General features: G+C 37.5%; 1 long non-coding RNA gene and 1 pseudogene across 1 annotated transcript in view; both read left to right on the plus strand.

Moving 5' to 3' along the window:
- Positions 1–5560, plus strand: part of LOC108580911 — a 7630-nt pseudogene extending 2070 nt beyond the window's left edge.
- Positions 5561–21096: 15536 nt separating this feature from the next.
- The window catches only part of LOC110740654, a 44205-nt gene continuing 43104 nt past the window's right edge, over positions 21097–22197 (plus strand). The window contains exons 1-2 of the long non-coding RNA XR_002515569.2: positions 21097–21544; positions 22079–22134. This is a non-coding gene — a long non-coding RNA (uncharacterized LOC110740654). The remainder of the gene's footprint in view (positions 21545–22078; positions 22135–22197) is intronic.

The following is a 22197-nucleotide window of genomic DNA, read 5'->3' on the forward strand; positions in this document are numbered from 1 at the left end:
TAAGAACATGAAGTTTGTTTTTCAATGACTTTTCTGAAGCTTTCATTCTTATACATATGGCTCATATTTTACAATCCTACAAATAAATCTTCCTGTTTTCTGCCCTGTGATGGCATTGCACCTAATATCAAAAAAAAAATTTGTGGAAGTTTGGTTTAGAAAAGTGAAGCAAGATTGAGTAGGTCTTCTCACTTCTGGTTCTTCTGCCTTCACTTTGATTTTTTCCTTTTGTTTTTTATTTTTTTAAATTCATTAATTGGTTGTAAAAGCTGATAACTAAATGTGGACAGGTTAGCACAATTCTATACTCAATGACTATAAATTATATATTTTAAATTATTATGCTATACTTGCTATATGTAAAAGAGTAGGAATAACATATATATGTGATAAAGCAGAAAATAATCCCTCATTAATCCACCACAAAGCTTAAGAGCTAAATATGGCTGATAGCATTGAAGTTATCTGTACATCACTCATCCCATTGCCCTGCTTTCTACCCCAGCTCAACTAGTTAAACACTACCCTGGATTTTATATGTATCATTCTTTATCACACATGTGTGTACCACTAAAAGAAATTACTTCGTTTTGTTTGTTAACTATATTAACATATTATAATTAATACTGACTATATATAGCCTTTAGAAGATTGCTTCATTTCACCTAACATAACTTTTCTAAGACTTATCTATGTTGCTGCAGATAGCATTAATGCATATACTCTCACACTGAACGACATTCCTGTGCATGGATAAACTTCATGTATCTATTCCTTTGTTGATCACTTGGAAAGCAATTTGCATTGTCCTAAAACTGAGAATTCACACATCTTATAACCCAGCAATTTCATTAGAAATATATAGAAATGTCTTTATAGTAGAATGTTTATAAGTGCATTATCTCTTAATTATATTATGGTTTGTAATTGATCTTTAATAATTACATATTATTGTTACAACCAACATGATCAATAGTGTAAATAAGAGGGTTTAGAAAGGTTTGTAGAGATGCCCTGCAGATTGAAAAGGATTATTAGTTCGATGTTATCTAAATTATTTAGCATTCAAAATTCAATAAATATTTTTTGAGTACTCTTCAGGTATCATAGACTGTTCTGTTTGTAGGAAATATAGCAGTGAATGAAAGAGAAGTGGCTGCTATTATGAGGCCTTCATTCTATTATAGGACATAGACATTAAATATACAAATAAGCAGCATTCTATGAGGTAGTGTAGTACTATGGATAAATACAAAGCAAAATAAAATAATGGAGAATAAAGAGGTTTCTAGTTAGGATATCATAGACAAGAAAGATCTCTCTGTGGAGGTGGCGTTTGAATAGAAATCTCAGTGAAGGCAGGGAAGAGCTCATGTGTTTATCTCAAAGGAGAGTCCTAATCAAAGACTGTAACGTTCAAGTATATTTTTACTGATTTAGAAGAGAAATAAGGATATTATTGTAAGTAAAATGGAATCAGTAAGAGAAAGAAGGATCAAACATAATGTTGGAAAGTTAGGCCAAGCCCAGATTGCAAAGGATTTTGTAGGCCTTTCTGGACTTTGCCATTTATTCTGGGTGTGAATGAAAGGTTACCACTTGAGGTTGTATATATTTTGTGTTGCAAAAACATATTGATTTATATGTGGAAGAAAACCTGTAGTGGGGCAAGAGTGGAAGCAGCTTGGATAGGCATGACTGTCATTAGATGAAAGAAGAAGGGGCTTGGGATAGGTGATTGTAGTGGAGCTGGTAAGAAATAATCAGATAAGGGATATATTTTGAAAGCAGAGCCAAAGGGTTTGTTTATAGATTGCTGGTAAATACATTAGAGGGAGAAGTCAAGAATAACTCCACATTTTTTAGCCAGAGCAAGTAAAGATGATGTCACAAATGCAGATGATGTCACAAATGCAGATGTAGGGGCAGGTTAAGGAAGAATAATCAAGTGTTTGCTTTGGACATACATATTAGGTATAGGTATCTATTAGACAGATGTCCAATTGGAGTGAGCTGTCAAATAAATACTAGATAAGTTAGTCTAGAGTTGAGAGTAGGGCTCAGAGATGGAGATTTAAATTTATATTTGGAAGTCAACAATTGAGTTGATATTTGAGGGAATGGGAGTAGATGAAATCACCTAAATGGTTAGTACAGACAAAGAAGAAAGACACAAAGAGTGAGCCTCACTGTAACTGATTCGTAGCACTAAAGATCCCAGATTGTCATCCCTTCTGCTATACACAGTCTTTACCATGTGTTTTGTAGGACCCTTCCATCCTATCTCTGGGCTTAGAGCTGCAACTTGCTTTGACATAGCCAAGTGATGCAAGCAGAGGGTCGTACATTTCTGCTCATGCTCCTTATACTTTACCCTTACCATGAGAAGATATGCCTGGGCTAGCCCCTCCTACCCTAGAAGGGCGATGATAGATACAGGGTCAGCCACAGGTGCATGAGTGAGCCCAGCTGAGTGCAGTCTTAGAGATCAATTAAACCCCACAGGTAAGTGAGCTGTAAGTGTTTATTGATGATTGACTCTGAGTTTTAGAATGGTATTCAATCAGCATTATTGTAGCAACATATAACTGATACATAAGGAGTACTGTAGTATTTAGAGATCTGGACAAGAAGGAAGATTCACAAAGGATACTGAAGAAACCACACGGAGGAAAATCAAGACAAATAGGGTTCAGAAACCCAGGAGGTGAAAATGGTTCAAGAAGAGGGAAGTGATCCACTGTGACAAATTCTACTGAGAGTTCATGTAAGATGAATGCTGAGGATGGATTATTTGGCAAACGGATTTTGTTATTTCCTTCATTAAAAGTGTCGGAAGAACCTAATTCAAGTAAACTCTAGAGAAAAGGGTAGGTGAGCAAGTTAAGATAATTAAGAATAGTGATTTTTGCTCTAAAGGGCAGTGGAGAAATGAGCTCATGCTTGGAAGGGAATGTGAGTCCACAAAAAATTTTTTAGATGGTTCTATTTTGTTTTAGATGGTTCTATTATTGACTGTTTATATGTAGATAGAAGTCATTTAATTCAAGGAGGGAATAAAAGAGATGACACAGAAGAAAACAGAGACAATTATTGTAGAATAACCGAAACTTTGAGTAGGCAAACTGGAATCAGATTCAATAAACAGGAGATGGGCTTGCCATTAGGTAGGAGAATGAGCAATTTGCCCATAGCTACAGGTCTGAAGGCAAAGTATAGCAGGAGTTAAATGAAGGTATGTTGGTAGACTCACCAGTAAAACAATGAAGTTTCCTTTATAGTGCTTTTTTTTTTTTTTAATTAAAGAATTAAGAAGTAAAGTTGTCAGCTGAGAGTGAGGAAGCAGTATGCGGTAGACAGAATTCTCAGATGATCCCCAATGAGGCTTACCCTTGTATAATACTCTCTTCTTTGAGCATGGGTAGAACCAGTAATATGAGATACTGCTCCTGTCATTCTCTTGTTACAGGGCGAAAAGGAGATTGTCTGGAGTGGACCCTGACCTAATGTAGTTAGCTCTTCACAAGCAGATTTTTTTTTCCTCCCCATTTTGTCACAGAGGAGAAAAATTAGAATGATGTATGCTGGCTGATCTCTAAGAAAATAAGCATTCATGTCATGAGCTGCCTATGTTGGCCACATGGTAAGACGCTGTGTATGGCCTCTAGAAGCTAAAAGTGGTCCCTGGTCAATAGACAGAACTAAAATGTGATCCTCCATCTTACATCTGCAAGGAAATTAATTCTGCCAACACCAGTGACCTTGAAAGATGCCCTCAGTTTCACATGAGAACCGCAGCCCTGGCCAACACCCTAATATCAGTTCAGTAAGATCCTGACCAGAGAACTCAGCCAGGCCATACCTGGGTTTTTAACTACAAAAACTGTGAGATAATAAATGTGTGTTGTTTTAAGTCTCTAGGGTTGTGGTAATTTGTTACTTAATCATAGAAAAACTAATACAGGGTGTCAGAGGTATGAGTACAAAGAAAAGCGGATCTCAGAGAAAGGAGAAAAAGATGACTGAAGAATATGGAGAATACCGGGCAGAATGGGGAACCCATTCAGTTTGCAGTTGAAAATTTAAAGTGAGATTTGTTAGAATTGGGAACTTAGATAAAGACACAGAATAGGTTAGGAGTTAGATTTAACTCGGATAGCAGATTAGCCAGCTGCACACATGTAAGGAGAAGGAGGCAAGGGAGAGAAAGTTATATGCAAAATAATGATGATTATGTTAGACCAAGTTATTTAAACAGATAGCAGGGAAGTAAGGACAAGACAGGGCAATATGCAGTGAAAACTTATGTTCCACCGGTTGAACATCTCAGTGAGGCTTTAAGATTCATAAGAGAACGTCAGAGCGGCGCCGGCCTCGGTGGCTGAGGAAAGCAGGAGGTGGTGGTGGCGGCGGGAAGACGCTGCTCTTTGGCGTAAATTGCAATCGATTAGGGATCGTTTCTCAGAATCAAGTTAGAAGTGAGAGTTCAGATAAGTGAGGCCGCCATTGCTGCTTTGAACGCCTCAGAAGGGGAGAATGGATTTATCAGGAGTGAAAAAGAAGAGCTTGCTAGGAGTCAAAGAAAATAAATAGTCCAGCACTAGGGCTCCTTCACCTACCAAACGCAAAGACCGTTCAGATGAGAGGTCCGAGGAGCGCTCAAAAGATAAAGGGGCCATCAAGGAGTCGAGTGAGAAGGATCGCGGCCGGGACAAAACCCGGAAGAGGCGCGGCGCTTCCGGTGGTAACAGCAGTAACAGATCTCGGTCCAGCTCCACTTCCAGCTCAGGCTCCAGCACCAGCACTGGCTCAAGCAGTGGCTGCAGCTCTTCCTCAGCATCCAGCCGCTCAGGAAGCTCCAGCACCTCCCCCAGCTCCAGCTCCAGCAGCTCTTCCGGCTCTCCAAGTTCTTCTCGGCGCAGACAAGACAACGGGAGGCGCTCCCGCTCCAAAACCAAACCACCTGAAAGAGATGAAAAGGAGAGGAAAAGGCGGAGCCCATCTCCTAAGTCCACCAAAGTGCATATTGGGAGACTCACCAGGAATGTGACAAAGGATCACATCATGGAGATATTTTCCACCTATGGGAAAATTAAAAATGATTGACATGCCCGTGGAAAGGATGCATCCCCATCTGTCCAAAGGCTATGCATACGTAGAGTTTGAGAATCCAGATGAAGCTGACAAGGCGCTGAAGCACATGGATGGAGGACAAATCGATGGTCAGGAGATCACTGCCACTGCCGTGCTGGCCCCCTGGCCTAGGCCACCCCTCAGGAGATTCAGCCCTCCCAGGAGAATGTTGCCACCTCCGCCCACGTGGCGCAGGTCTCCACCACGGATGAGGAGAAAGTCCCGCTCCCCGAGGCGCAGGTCCCGCGTGCGCGGGAGATGATGCTCCCCGGGCCGCCGCAGCCACAGGAGCCGCTCCAGTTCCAACTCCTCCGGATAAACAGGCCACTGAAGCTCTCGCCCCTGTAACTTATACGCCACCCAGCTCAGTTTTATCACTTTTCTAGCCAAAGGAAGATCAGTAGGAAAGCAAACCCTTCACTCGGGCGGAATTTGCAGGCAGCAGGCAGCACCCCTCTGCCGGCCAGGCTCTGGCTGCAGAAGTGCTTTTGGTTTGGGTGTTGTGTGCCTGTCAAGATTCCCTCCGGTTTTCTGGCTAGAAAGCTCACCCGTTTGCAGTTTCTAAGAGTCAGTTCAGTGGCAGGACCACCAGGGACAAGTGAGGCTCTGGGGGTGGTGTGACCCTGCCTGCCTGGGAGCACACTTTTCCCTTCCCTGGTGACCTGAGATGGTGGCCAGGCCGTGCCCTTGCTGTTGCTGGGCAGTGTCCTTTTGGAAAGGGAGCCGTCCCAGTTGCCAACTCTGTTAGGCCGGGCCTCTTGAGGCCTCTTGCGACTTCAAGGGTCACACCCCCCCAAAAAATTCTTTCACCCATGGTAGTTTCTGTGCACGGTTCTGTCTGTCCGTGCATCCATGCACACATCCCACCCCACCACCCTACTCTGAAATTGGCGAGTGAGAGCCAGCCCTGCGGGATCATCACGCAACCATGGTCATGCCTGACCTTCATGGTGGTCTTTCAGGTTATCTTGGCAACATGTACATTGCTTTTTTTTTTTTTTTTTTTTTTGCTTTTCTTGTACAGTCAGTACTATAAAATTTCTCTTTCAGTTTTATACTTTTGTAGCGTTTTAGATGACATTGTGTTTGTACTTTGTTGTGTAGAGTGGAAGAATTGTGTTGAATAAACCCAAGATTGAAAAAAAAAAAAAAAGATTCATAAGAAGTGGATACTCATGGGAGTAAGCTGAAAAGATAGGAGGCTGCAATTATGAATTCTTGGCCCTTAGATTTTATTTTGATAAGATCCTTTGTCCATTATGCATCACTTACATGAGTTTTGACCTAAGTATGCACTACTTGGACTTCAGGGCTCTTGAACCTCCCCTATCTGAGTGGTGTTGCACCATTTAGGAGTTCGTTCCCCCCACTCAGGGGTATAGTCCTCTTGAATACAGAAGCCGTCTTTCAGGAAAAATTTGGCTATTAGTCACACATCCCTTACTGTGAGTGTTAGCAATTCAAATATTATCCATAATTTTGAAATAAAAACTTTTGTCTTTGATAAAGAAAATGTAGATCTCGGAAATTCCGAAGAAAAAGATATTTTCTAAAAACTGGAGGACTTTTGAGATGCCTCGAATACAGGAGCGGGCACACTAGGGCCTCTGGGCCAAATCTGTCTCACCACCTGTTTTCGTAAATAAAATTTTATTGGAACACAGCCACACCAATTTGTTTACATATTGTCCAAAGCTGCTTTTGCACTACAACGGCAGAGTTGAGTAGTTACAATAAAGACTATATGACATGCAAAGACTGAGGTATTTACAAACGAGTTTCTTTCCAGAAAATGTTGCTGACCTCTGCCCTAATATCACCTCACATATGCCAGTGGAGTTTTATCCTTCTTTCTCAGCATCTGTGTTACAAATTCTTTGAAGCAGAAAAATAGAAAGTTGGGAAGATAACAACAAAAAAAACTGAGAGGGGTACTATAAAGATACTACGGGTTTTTGCCTGTAACTTTGGAAAAGGTGAGAGAAACTAAAGCAGTTCATGTAGGTGTCTGAACAGTGATACTCTTTCCTCTGTGCAGTGTTTTATGAGAAGAGAAGGAATTGAGGTTTGTGCAAGAAAGGGTAATGTAATCAGAACACTCTGGTATGTTCTGGCACGCCTTTATAATGTGGGATACTGCTCAGATTTCTTAACCTGTTGTGTCAGGTGGTTTTTTTTAAAAAAAAAAAAAAAAAAAAAAAAAAAGACATTCGTTTATTCTTGGGTACCCAGACAGTGGCAGTATAGTTCATTTGTACTGCTACCATATAAACCTAATTATTTCCTGTATCTGTTGAAGGATGGGTTGTGGATTGAAAGGCAAGGTGAGCCAATATTATGCTTCCTACAACAAGAAAATAAACACTAGAGAGACACTCTCCTTCACCTTGTCTGAGGCCAGCAAAAACGATGCAAAACAACTTCAAAGCCACATCACAAAAGAATTCCAAGGGACCTCATCTTTCTTAAAGCAAAGCAAAGTATAGAAGTATGTACACAATTATTGTTAATGTGACTTTTCTCCCTTTTTCTGAATCAATCTTACTAGCATTTTTTAAAATACGTATTTTACAAATATTCAAAGAAACATCTTTTAGTTTTAATAATTATTTTATTGGTTTTTATTTGGCTGTTTTTTACTTTTTGAATTTTTTTATCTGAAATGTTATGGACTCTTTCTTCAACGTTGAGCTTACTCTGCTCTTTCTTTGAATTCATTGTGAGTATCCTGTTGAGTTTACATAGCAGATGGCCAATTTTTATGAATGTTCTAAGTAGACTTGAAAACAATTGTATAGTCTCTATTCATTGATTACAGTGTAAGAAAAATTAACAGTTTTGATTACATATTTATCAGTTGTGGTTTGAAAGTTAATCACTATGTTTCAACTATTTTAATGCTTCTCCTTACATTTTAACATGTACGCTTAAGTCCAAAGTCATTCATTCCCATTCTATTCTTCCCCCAAATAATGTCAAACCCTTAAATATTTAACTCCAATACCCCTCTTTCATCTTTAGTGTTTTGTGTAGCATTTCAATTTCTTCCTGTTTTCTGAACTTCACAGAACTAACTTTTGTTTCACAGACAAAGATAGAAGCTTCTTTTTTCTTCTGTAGTCTTTTATTCTGTTGGGAATGATTGAAAATTTTCTGAGCCTCTCTTTTCTCTTTTATCCTCATATTTAATCAATCACTCTTGATTCAATTTCTTTATATCTCTTGAATATATTTTCTTTTTCTCCACTGTCATTTTACTCTCTTTCACAGAAGTAAAGACTACCATTATTTCTAGCCCAGAGCACAGTAGGGGCACTTAATTGCCACCAGTATGCACATTTCTAACCCATTGTACCCATGCAGCAGCCAGAATGGTGCTTCATAACACAAACATGACCTCTTGCCTAAAATCATTCAGAGGTGCCCATTGCTTTTAGAAAAATCTAAATTCCTTAACATGTCTTAACATGCTGTTATCTCCATTTCTACAGCCTTGTTTCCATCCACTTCTTCTCATGATCATTCTGTTTCCAGTTGCTCTGAGTATCTTTCAACTTCTTGAACACAGCAGGATCTTTCATTTCTGGGCTGCTACGTGAGTATTCCCTTCTAACTGGAGCTCTCTTGTCTGCTTTGGCTTGGCTAATTTTTATTCATCTTGCAGACCTCAGCTTTGAAGTCATTTGCTTTAGGAAGACTATTATGCAGTAACTTCTAATCTAGGTATGGTTTTCCTAGTTGTTTCGTATTATACTACCTCTTCGTAGCTCTTGGCCGACTTGACTATAATTGCTTTTAAAAATATTCTTTCTTTCCTAGTAGACACTAAGACCTGTGATGGTAAGAATCCAGTCGGCTGGGCTTGGCATAGAAAATCACTTAATAAATATTGGGTTAATAAATGTTGAATGGATTTTTCAAAGCAGAAATGGTTAAATGTAGATTTCTATCCTGGTGATATGCTTATGTGGGAAAAACATATATTAAGAAATACACTGAAAAACTACTCTAGAGGAGAAATTGGTAAGAAGTGTGTTTATCTTGTATCCTACCAATGGGGAGGTAAATAAAGCAGTAAGATGAGCAGGTGACCTTGCACCTAGATAATTACATGAAATAGAGAGTATAGCATCTTCTCTATAATGATACAAATGGCAAGAGAATATTGAGAGCTATAGCAAAAGAGGGAAAATTGTAGCTGAATATTCTCTCTAGAACTCAGAGAATGTATGATCTTGAAATAAATCACTTAATCTCTTGATGTCTCATTTTAACTATTGAGTATATAATGAATGATTATTCTTAACTACTGCATGGGGTATTGTGAGACTTAATTTGCTAATGTTTATAAAGTGCTTCAGATTGTCTGATTAAAAGTATGAAGTATCATCATTATTATACTATAAAAGAGTATGTAAAATTTTATTTTAATTTCATAAATATGAAATTATACCTTGCTACTTTCACTTAAAATATTCTGAAATTCATACACACAGATTGGTGCATGTTTGAATCTAGGTCTCCAGGCATTCACGTTAGCTGCTCTTATTTCTGACTATAGACCTTGTCTGCATTTCTGTTGTCCAGAAAGTTTACGAGACTTTGGCTGAAACTGACTTGAAAGGGCATACTCCTTTTTTGTTAAACTACAGTCCACATAAGTTGAGAGTGCTGTATTATGATTGCTTTCTCTTTCATTTCAACCTTTCCTGCTTTGGCTAATTATTTTCTCATTTCTAAATGTGATTAATTTTCTATAGAAGGCAATATTCTTCCTAACCTGCAAATACCTTCTCACTACAATTTTGCACCTGGTTAAAGAAAGTTCACACGTTGAATTACTTTTCCTTGAGGCACCTTCCTGGAGCTCCACGTCCTGGTTTCTCTGGCCAGGTTTCTGCCCAGCCTGCTGCAGACCCTGGAAGTGTATGCCAGTCCTGGGGTGCTTCCTTGATTTTTTAAATTCATTTTACCTTCATGTTTCTGGGTTTACTACCTGTCCCTCCAGAATATTACTTAGAAATAGGTACACAAGGTGAAATTTTGGTAATATTGCCTGTGTGGAAATGTCATTATTTTATCTAAACAGTTGACTGACAGTTTGAATACACAATTCCAGCATGAAATCATATTCAATCCAAAGGTTATGCTATTTCTCCATTTTGTTCTAGTTTCAAATATTGCCACTTTTATTTCTGATCTTTCACATTTTTTCCTTCTAAAAGATTTAGGATCTTTTTATTCTCAATGTGTGAGCCTGAATGATGATGCATATGGGTGACATTTTTTCATTTATTGTGTCTGGCACTTGATCTGGCTACTTGTGTCCTTTGGTTATTTGAATCTTATGTATAGTTTTTTTGAATTCTTGCTCTGCATTTTCTTTCTGAAAATTTCATTACTGGATACTTGGAACCTCTGGACTTATTCTCTAATTTTCTTATCTCACCCCTTATTTATTCCATCACTTCATCTTTTCTATTTATTATGAGAAGCTTAATCATGGTTTTCAGCTCTAACTTTTTAAAAAGAATTTTTTTTAGTTACTTTATCTTGAATATACAAGAAATATACATGTTTATCTCTGGTTGTTTCTCTATTATGATATTCTGTTTTTATTTCATGTTTGAAATAACTTTTTTTAAAATTGTAAATAGATATGTGTATATGCATTGTATGTACACAAATATATACATGTATTATGTGTATACATACATATGAATGATATATACTTTATATGTTATATATCAATGGTGCTCAAATATTTTGGTCTTAAGAACCCAAATACCCAAAATTCTTAAGGATTTCAAAAAGCTTTTATTTATGTAGGTTATATACATTTATATTTAATATATTAGAAATTAATTATTATAAATTAAAGCTGAGCAGTATGTAAAACATTTATTCATTTAAACATAATAACAAACCCATTCCATGCTAACATAAATATTACTTCTAAAATTTAACTATATTTTCTAACACAAAAAGAATATCACGAGAAGAGTAACTTTTTGAATATATACATTTTTGCACATCTCTTGAATATCTGGCTTAACAGAAAAGGGCTAGATACTCATAACTATTTCTATATTCAATTTGTTGTGATATCGCATATTGTATTGCCTCTGAAAAACTCCTCTATACACCCAGGAGAGTATGAGAGTGAATAAGAAAAGAATATCTTAGTATTATTATGAAAATAGTTTTGACCTTGCAGGCTCCCTGAAAGGGCCTCAGGGACTCCCTAGGATCTCTGGACCACACAGTTTAGGATCTGAAGCTGTTTGTACAAACACACGTGTGTGGACACATGCCCTTCTAAAAAAGTTATCTAGTCTTCATTTCTTTTGTTTTATTTTTTTTCCCACTTTTTTTTTAAAGGCTTTTGTTTGTTTTGTTTTGGTCTCTCTTTTTCATTAGAGACTTCTCAAATTTGATAGCTGTTGCCTGACAGCCCACATTTAAGAATAAAATAGTAATCGAACACTGTGTTTAGAGAAAGAATTTTCAAAGAGTGAGTTCATTCTGGGGCAGTGATTCTCAATCCCATTTAAACATAATGCTCAGGTTTTTTTTAAAAAAAAGAAGGCAAATATTTTATAAATCTGTACTTATTACCCTGGGATGTAAATCATAGCATACTCTAACATATCAATACATATAATTTCACCAATAACAATATCACACCATAGTTGTAATGTAAAAAAGAAATAAGCAGAAAGTGACTTATAATAAAATAATATGTATTTCAATTTGTAAATCATCAGGCATAACTACTTTACACTTTACTGTGGATATAATGAAATACAGGCTTGCATATACATGTAGAATCTCTGTGTGGGTGGCAGCTATAAATATAGACTGATGATATAGGTGTGCTGGTGCTTAATATTGACATCTTAAATATCATGAGTAGCATTACTATTTTTAAAAAATAAATCCTACTGTGTATATTTATGGTGGTCAATATGATGTTATGGGATACATACAGATGGCAAAATGATTCCTATAGTGAAACAATTTAACATATCCATTATCTCCCATAGTTAGCCATTTATTTTTTTTTCTTTTTTGGCAAAAGCAGCTAAAACCTACTCATTTAGTATGAATCCCATATACACTACAATTTTATTACCCTACATTCCACCATGTCGTACATTGGATCTTTAGACTTGTTCTTCCTTCATATTTACTACTTACTTCACATCCTTTGACCTATATTTCCCTATTTCCTGCCCCCGACTTTGGCCCTACTAACCACTGTTTTATTCTCTATTTCTGTATATTTGACCTTTTTTGTTTGTTTGTTTAGGTTCCACACATAAATGAGATCATGCAGTATTTTTCTCTCCATGTCTGGTTTATTTTACTTAGCATAAATTGTCAATCTTGTGACAAACAGCAGGATCGCCTCCTTTTTAAAGGCTGAATAATATTTCACTATATGAATAAACACCACAGTTTCTTTATTCATTTGCCTATAGATATTCATTATGTTAAATGAAAACAACCTAGGTTGTTTTCATAGCTTGGCTATTGTGAATAATAACGCAATAAACATGGCAGTGCAAATATCTTTAGAAAGTGGTGATTTCATTTCATTTGGGTATATACCCAGGAGAGACAATGTAGCATTGTTTGTGTGATGTGATTTTATGAAATGGTGACAAACTCTTGGTTAAACTCAAAAACAAACAATACACAATCTTTCTTCAATTTAAAAATTGCAATCTTAAAAAATGTAGTCTATGTTAAGGATATGTCAACATATATATTTTATATGTCAAAATCTGTATGTTTCTATGTAAAATGCAGTTAGCTCTTAGATTCATGTAACTTATTATTTTTTCTTATTTTCTACATTATTGTCTACTTTGCTATCAGAAAGTCTTTAGAGATGGAATAACTCTTCGTTGTGGAAAAACTCTTCATTGTGAGGAGTTTTGTACGTGAAAGAATGTCTAGCAGCAGAGACTCCTACCTATTTAATGCAGCAGTGCTCCCTCAAACATCACGGCACCCTACCATTTCCAAATCACCACTCCCTCAAGAATCCCTGCTCTGGAGTAATCAGGTCAAGAGTCTCAATGTTGTTTGGAGAACTTCAAAGATTGGTTCACCCGTCTGCTGTTGTTGTTGTTTTAATCAACCCCTCTCACTCTGACTACTTTTGGTCTTGGCCCTGAAACTCTCTGGAGAGAGTGGGGGATAACGGTGGGCTGACTGTCTGGGTAGAGATTAATGCTTGGGAGACTGGATACCTGCAAAGTAATTAGGACCTACCGAAGAGTCCAGCTGCTGCTTGTATAAACTCTCAACCAGTTCTCAGGCTACAAACCATTATAACCCTTGGGTTTCGTTATACCTGATATTTTTCAACATTCTACAGGGAACCTGGGCTTGCTTCTCTCCACTCTCTTCTCTGTATATACATAGGTTTCAGCATTCTCTTGTCTACTTAGCCAGTTAGCACCCTTATGTTTACTTTTATATTCCAAAAATTCGTTGGCCCCTCTCATTTGCTATTGTTTTTTCCCTGAGCACCTCCTTAATGTTTTTAAGATTTTTATTAGTTTAGACTTTTGGAAGGTAGTGAAGTTTAAGAAACAGTGTCCAATCAACCATATTGAATTGGAAGTCCCAAGTATTAATTTTGTAATGAGAAAAATCAATACTGTTAAGGCTTAGCTGAGACAAAGCATTTATGAAAAAGGAAGCCTGAGGGAGTTATAGATTATTTCTCAGTATTTTCTATACTTTAGCATCACAAAGCTATATGTCTCAACCACATCATCATAGTGTGTATCTAAAAGTGATAAAAGACAACAGCCCTCCGTGGAATGAATGTCTCCGCATGTCCTAAAAACTGCTCTCATGGCACTAATTCCTTATCTTGATTATTGTTTACTTAATTTTTCTTTAACTCAGGGTCAAGAAAACTTTGTACTGGTAGTAAGAAACTTAAAATTTTTCTTGTTTTACTTGTTTTTTGTTCTGGAGAAAGAATGTTTAAAGGTTAGTGTTAAATTCAGTTTCTATATCTTTAATAAATATGAATATTTCAAAATGGGGGTACACCCTTTACTTTTACCCTTTATGTTTTGTAGACTTTCATCTTTATAAAAACACTTTGGTAGGTGGCAATTCAAGTAAAAAAATACAAATAATATATAAGTAGAATTCTGAAATAGAATTCCGTGTTAAAAGACAAGTAAATAGAATGTTTTTAAAGTTAAAAATATTCTCATTACACTTGCTAATTGTACATAAATGAGATACAATTAATTCTACTGATAATAGGGCATCTTGCTATTTGTTGAGTGATCTTTGTACTTTCACCTCCCTTAGCTTCTTTAATCATTCCCTGCTCAGGTTAGAGGTAAAATAGCTACAATTAATTCGGACCTCAGCAACTTCCTTCTTTTTTTGGGTGCAGTCTATGCTATACTCTGTCTCTGAATTTTGCACCCTACTTCCAGCTATTTAGATGCTTTGTGGAGTTAGTGGGAGGTATGTATGTTTTAACACTCTACATGACTCTAGTAGCAAATAGAGAAAGAAGGTGTTTTTACATGTACGGTACACCATACTGGCTGAAAAATGTAGTAAAATGTAAGAAGAAAAAAATATAGTGGCACAAAAACTTTGTTGATCCTAAAATAAGTAGAATCATTGAATACCATAAATGCTCTTCCACTTAATGGATGATTTTTGGCAAGAAAGGTACTCACTCTTTAGTTCTTTTCTAGTTGATTTAGAAAGAAACACATGTGAAATTAGACATGTCTCGCACTCATATATCTTTATCTAAAATCAAGAAAATGTGGTTCCTTTATGAAGTACTTCATTACAGCAATAATGTACTTTGCTGTTTTATATACATTATTTTTTGATCTACATAGTGCCAATGCAATCTAGAATAACCTTTCAAATATTAGTCAATACATAATTTGGCCTATGTTGTATGTGAAAAAATAAAGAATGTAATGCTTTTTATCAAATTGTCTATCATTAGAAACAAAAGAAAACAAAAGCGCTTGAATTGAATGAATGCATTTGAATTAAGTAAACTTTTGCTTTTGCAAGTAGAAATCTATGTCTCTTTAATGTTCTTCTTAACTTTCTGCTTTAGTCACTGAAGTTGTAATAACCACATAATGCTACCCTTTAATCTTGTGTCCTGCCTAAGACTTTAGGAAAAACTTTTATTTCTGGAAAAAGAAGTTATGAGACTGAAAGCATTATTAAAGCAGTTTTTTTCTTATGTTAACATTTTCCCAACTAATAAGGGTTCTCTCTTGTTACGATGTGAAAGTAACACACACGGGTATCAACGCACTTTCTCCAGAGCTATTTTACCCATGAGAGATCTCTCCAGTAAAACTGAAATCACCTCAATTATTCCAACACAAGAAGTGTAATGTGGTGAATTGATTTAAAAGTGAGGGAAGAGATGAAAAGCCAAATAGAAAATGGTAAGACCATCTACAGGTTAGGAACAGAAGCCACCACCAAGCATTAAAGGGAAGACATGGTGTTAGAGCCTAGGGACAAGGTTCACCTGCAACGGCTTCAACAGTGGGTTTGTCTGGCAGGAGCAGGAACCACTGAGATGCAGGTGCTGCTACAGACACTTCTGGCAGAGAGAAAGGAGGAAAATCCTGCCTTCTCCTTTCCTTCTACTCACCACTATTCAGCCAAGGATGCTCATTGACCGAATTTAACTAGAAACCAGCTCATGTGGAATCCTGGGAATAAAACCTGTAGATGCCAGCCTTCCCATGATGCAGAGTCCAGTGAGGGGACAGTGAGAAAGATCTTCCTAGGAGTTGGCCCAGGATCAGTACCAGCCATTCCTTCTACTACTGAGCATGGATTCTGATCTTTCTACCCACACTTGCATTTCATACAAATGTCATAATTTAGCATAAATGGGTCAATTAAAAAATGACTTACTGCCCTGACATAAAGAGAAGGCTGCTGTCAACTTCTCCGAGGGAAATCAAAACTCATCCACTCTTTGACCCTCTAATAACATTCTTGTTGGACAGCCCAAATCTCTTGGCATCTCATGATTACTCTTTACAAAGGTCTACTAGGGGCCAGAAGTTGCTTCTAAGAAGAAGAGCATTTACAACAAAAGGAGGCTGTAACTTTACTCCAGAATCTTAGGAGTGTGCATTGTGATTCTCCTTTTGAGGCTTACCAGAGGATCCACTTAACATCTTTATCGAATGCCAAACGTTGAGCATTATTGGTATCTGCTAAATCATAAGGTTTACGTGGCAAGGCAGCTTGTATGCTTGAATCTGCTGGAGTGCTTTCTCCTACTCTGGGATCAATTTAAAAGTAGCAAAAGTAGAAATCTTATAGCTTATTTAATAAATGGATTAAGGATACAGACAAAAATGTGATGTGTATTGTTAAGAACCAGCAACACATCATACTTTATTCCCCTATGATCAAGTACATTTGATGCACTGGTTCTTTCAGAAATTTTATTTACCAACTCTAGATACTGGATTGTGATAGATTGCATTAGTATTCCCAATTCATCTCCCCTCTCTGTAGGCTTGTCCTTTGCCAAGTAGGTTTTGCAAATAAGATTATTTTTTATTTCTTTATTTTTATTTTTTATTGAGACAGATTCTTGCTCTGTCACCCAGGCTGGGGTGGAGTGGCACAATCTCAGCTCACTGCAGCCTCTGCCACCTGGGTTCAAGCAATTCTTGTGCCTCAGCCTCCCAAGTAGCTGGGATTACAGGCATGCACCACACCCAGCTAATTTTTGTATTTTTAGTAGAGATGGGATTTCGCCATGTTGGCCAGGCTAATCTCGAACTCCTGACCTCAAGTGATCTGCCTGCCTCGGCCTCCCAAAGTGCAGAGATTACAGGCGTGAGTCACTGCACCGGCCAAGAGTGTACTTCTGAAGGAAGATCCTACTACCTTTACTCTTTCAGGTCCTCCCCCAAAAAGTTCACTCTGCAAATCTTCAACACAGACTTTGTTTCTCTGGGAAGTCAATGTAAGACAGCTGGCGTGAAGAGTTGTTTAAGGAAGAAAACCATAAAACAAGATGTTGGAGGTGGAGCACTGGAGAGAGATAGAACACATACTGTAGCAGTGCAGTTGCTGGAAAAACATGGATGAGAAAACAGTGAAGGAGGACTCATTGGTGAGCAAAATGTCTCCAGATTTTGAGAGAGTGAAGGGAGCAGTAATTACAAGAACAATGGAATCAGAGGTCCTTTCTGAAGGTCAGTGAGATTTAGGGTCATTCAAAAAAGACAGCAAAGGTTGTGGATGACCATTTAGCAATTGAAGGAGAGGCATGGAAGTCAGAAGGCCTCCTTAGTGGTATATAAAGGTATTCATCTGAAACCGGAGTGCAGCAAGGTGAGGAAAAAGCTTGGGAATTAACTGTAACTGTCGCAGAGCTCCAAAGAAGGTTGAATTCTCAGCCCTGGAAAGTCTGCTAACTATGGTGGGGGAAGAGTGGGGTCTTGACAATTCAACCTTCTTTGATAATTGGCCCTGAGAATTGTGATTACAATATTTTAGTCAATGCAATCATAAACCTTGATTTTCAAGATCTCCCCAAACCATTTGTGTTTTAGAAGTCGCTCACTGGTTCATATTAAAGGTCAACTTTCCCTTCAATCTACCTTGCTTGAGGCAGTTGCAGGGGACTCTGCTTTGCAAGAAAACCAGTGCTTCCCATTTCAGGATCTACCTGCATTCACCTCCCTGCTTGGTTACCAGACCAATAAGTAGAGTTAAAGTACTGTATAATTCAGGTGAGAAAGTACTGGGATTATTAAGGGTAGAAAGGAACTTCAAAGGAGTTGTAGAACCTAATCAACATGTATTAGCAGAAGCTGGGAGAGCACATGGGCTGGATCCTGAGGATGCAAGATTGAGGAATCATGGGCAGAAACAGTTAAACTGTATAGCATTGACTGGGTCAGGTTTCTAGTCAGGGAGGAAACTGTTAGTGGAGCCCAGAAAAAATGAGGAGGGTATAAAAGGCTAGGGCAATATCAACCCTTGAAATCTGGTTGCAAAACATTTGTCAAAGCTATGGCCTAAGATAATCTAGAGCGTAGAAAATGTACCTGATCTAAAGTAATGCGGGGGGACAATTTATCAAAGCTAAATGTTGAAAGCATGACTCTGGTCATACTGCAATTGATTAGTTATGATAAGAAATTGATGAGTTCAGAAGAGAAGGAGCTCATTTTTAAGTATAATGTACAAGTCCTATAGAAAGACCAGAAATAGGAGGTTGAAAAATGAAATTGTTAACATCAATTTAAAAGTAAGACTACTAAAATGCAGTCTTTAGGAAAAGGCCAATCTAGTGAGGCATGGCTTCAAGACAAAGGCCAAATCATGGGTGTGGCAATGAATTGGGAGAAAAAGGAAACTAAAAGTATACTTCAGATTAAAGAGCTGGTGTGATTAGAATGAGTGAAAACCAGAAGGACACAAGAGTTGGTTCCCTCCTCATTGCCCTCATTATCAAATCCAACCTTCTTAATATCACTTATAATGTGCATCATCAACTTGTTTAGCTTAGTTCTCTAGGTTCATCTCAGCATTTTTTCTTTAAACTTGATGTTCCAGATATACTGAACTACCTGAAATTTCCTGTGCCATTCTTTTTCCTTCATCTGAGCCTCTGCACTGACTTTGGACCATTATTTATCCATCTTCCATTTGCCCCCCCCAACTTTCTTTAACACCATTTTTTTCAACTTTTTGATTCACGGTTTAAATGGGTAAGTTTGTTACCTGGGTATATTGTATGATGCTGAGATCTGAGGTGATGATCCCATCACTTAGGTAGTGAACATAGTACCCAATACTTTTTTAACCCTTGGCTTTCTCCCTACCTCCCACACATAGGCCCCCAGTTTCTATTGATACCATTTGTATGTCCATGAGTGCCTAGTGGTCCGCTCCCACTTACAAGTGAGAACATGAGGTATTTGGTTTTCTCTTTCTTTCTTTCTTTCTTTCTTTCTTTCTTTCTTTCTTTCTTTTTTTTTTTTTTGAGATGGAGTCTCGCTCTGTCACCCAGGCTGGAGTGCAGTGGCATGACCTTGGATCACTGCAAGCTCCACCTCCTGGGTTCACACCATTCTCCTGCCTCAGCTTCCCGAGTAGCCGGGACTCCAGGTGCCTGCCACCACGCCCAGCTAATTTTTTGTATTTTTAGTAGAGACGGGATTTCACCGTGTTAGCCAGGATGGTCTCAATCTCCTGACCCCATGATCCGCCCCCCTTGGCCTCCCAAAGTGCTGGAATCACAGACGTAAGTCACCGCGCCGAGCCTTTGGTTTTCTATTTCTACATTAATTCACTTAGAATAATGGCTTCGAGGTACATCCATGTTGTTGCCATGCACCCTTTCTTATGGTTGCATAGTATTCCATGGTTTATGTACACCACACTTTATTTATCCAATCCACTCTTGATGGGCCCCTAGGTTGATTCCATGTCTTTGTGATTGTGAAAAGTGCCACGATGAACACGTGAGTGAATGCATGTTTCTTTTGGTTTAGCACCATTTGTTATTGTCCTACACATATCTGCTTAAATCAGAGTGATGGCAGGTGGATTTCACAATCTATGACAAGTCTGATAAACTGGCCATGCCTTCCCAAAGAACTAAGCAAAGTAGGGTAAGAACAAGTCTAGGGTCTATTGGACTAGCAATGTCCAACAGTTTGGGAGAATGCTGGTATATATATCATGCATTGTCCAACTATTCTTGCCTAGCCACTACTCCTTCTCATAATTTTCCCTGATGCTATCTTAAAAACTGTACTTTTCTTATGTGTTTGTATACTATACTTTGCTTATTTCTATCATACTATTTGTGTTGCATTATATTTTCTGTTACCTTGTACATTGTCCCACTAGTCAGCATTTTACTTATAAAAAGGTAGCATCTTGTATGTTGGTAAATCTCTAGTGTCTGACACAGTGCTTTGCACATAGAAGTCAGTAAATGAAATGCTTGTCAACTTAAAAATAAGTTGTCAAATTTGAAGGACTTAAGAAATAATGAAGCTTGGTTGCTGGATGTGTTGTCTATATATAATAAATGTTGTCTAGGTCAGGGGTCCCCACCCCCAAGCCATGGACCTGTACTGATGTGTGACCTGTTAGAAACTGGCTGCACAGCAGGAGGTGAGTGACGGGTGAGCAAGCATGATGGCCTGAGCTCCGCCTCCTGTCAGATCAGCTGCGGCATTATATTCTCATGGAAGCGCAAACGCTATTGTGAACTGTTCGTGCCAGGGATCTAGGTTGCATGCTCCTTATGAGAATCTAACTAGTGCCTGATGATCTGAGATCGAACAGTTTCATCCTGAAACTACGCCCCTGCCAATCCCCTCCATGGAAAAATTGTCTTCCACAAAACCAGTCCCTAGTGCAAAAAAGGTTGGGGACCACTGACCTAGGTAATCAGAAAATTAGTTTATAGTCAACTTGTAGAGATCTAACATATGTAGAGTGTAAGTACCCAGGAATGGATCATTGGCTCTTTTTATGCCTCTAAATATATTTGCCTAGTGCCTTAAGAGCAGCAAGCTTAAGTAGCTTAGAGTTGTATTTTGTTACCATTTTCTCCAATTTATACATAGGTAAGACCCTTAGAAGGTCAGTTCTAGTGCGGATCATATAGGTGATGCCATTCCGTGAGGGCTAAAAAAATGTCAGCTTTCCAACCACATATCCTCCCTTCTTTCTTCCTCTCTGCACTTATACCATAGCCCTAAATTAAAATATTTTGAACAAGTAACTAGCAATGATTTAGAAGTCATGATGCTATTTCCATTTTTTTCTTTTCTGATACGCTGCAAAAAACCCATTAGCTTTATTAAATTAATTGAATTTAATTTATTATTATGAATAATTTAAACAAATTAAAAATTAAGTTCACAGTAAGGACTGGATTAGTGAAAAAAATTAGCTGGCTGACTTATTAATTGCCACCTTGATTTCTTTTTTTTTTCTGTTTCTGCAATTTAAATTAAAGCCTCTTGAATCATTCTAATAGTTCTGTCGTGTTCTATATACCAAAAATGTGTTCATGTAGACATCTTTGTTTTCACTCATTCATTAATTTAATGATAATTTTTGAATGCCTATCACAGTCCAACCACACTTCTAAGTGCTGGGATACAGAGATAAAACAAAGTCTCTGCTTTCATGGAATTACATTCTAGAGGCAAGACATATACAATAAATTAACAAATCTGTATTACAAGTGGTGAAATGACTTGAAAAATTCTATGATCTACAGAGTGATTGCAGAAGATGTCTCAGAAGAGGCGATTTGAACACAGACATCACGAACATGAAGAAGTGAGAACCATGAAGGTAATTTAGCAAAGTAAGTTAGATATTAACTTTTAGTATTTTAACCTGAGTAATTTGATTAACTTGGGTTCGTCCTATGAGGCCAATTAATAAAATGATGTTAGCATTGTTATTACATGGTGTCCGGCATTATAACATACACCAGGAAAACCATGAGTTTGCATAGACATTCATGTTTCTTATTAGAATGTTAATGACAAAGAAAGTCATACTTCAGTTATTAAATATTTAGCAGATATTTTTAAAATTCAACACATATTTGTTGAATTCTTGTGTGTGGAGAAGTATAAACATTGAATTAAAAGACAAAGAGAGTAAAGAAAAGTCCCTGATGTCAAGAAAGTAACAAAATGAACAGAAAGTCTGACACATGAATACAAATAATTATAAAAATAATATGAATAGATGGACAGAAAATGCTGTGTGGATTTAAAGAAGAAAATAGGCACATTAAATAAAAATAATAATAATAATAATAATCACAGTAATTGTGCTACTACTACTACTAACCTCTACAGATCATTCTATTTTTATTTGCTGTTGACAGATGAAAGAAGAATTGCCATTTGGCTAATGGACAAAAGTAATCCCTGACCTGTTGAGGTAGGTTGTCCATGGGTCTCTAGTACAATTAGGCCCTGCTATTTGCATTAAGATAGCCCAATA

This window comes from Papio anubis, chromosome 9, assembly GCF_008728515.1.
Source record: "Papio anubis isolate 15944 chromosome 9, Panubis1.0, whole genome shotgun sequence".
In the NCBI taxonomy this organism is placed as follows: Eukaryota; Metazoa; Chordata; class Mammalia; order Primates; family Cercopithecidae; genus Papio; species Papio anubis.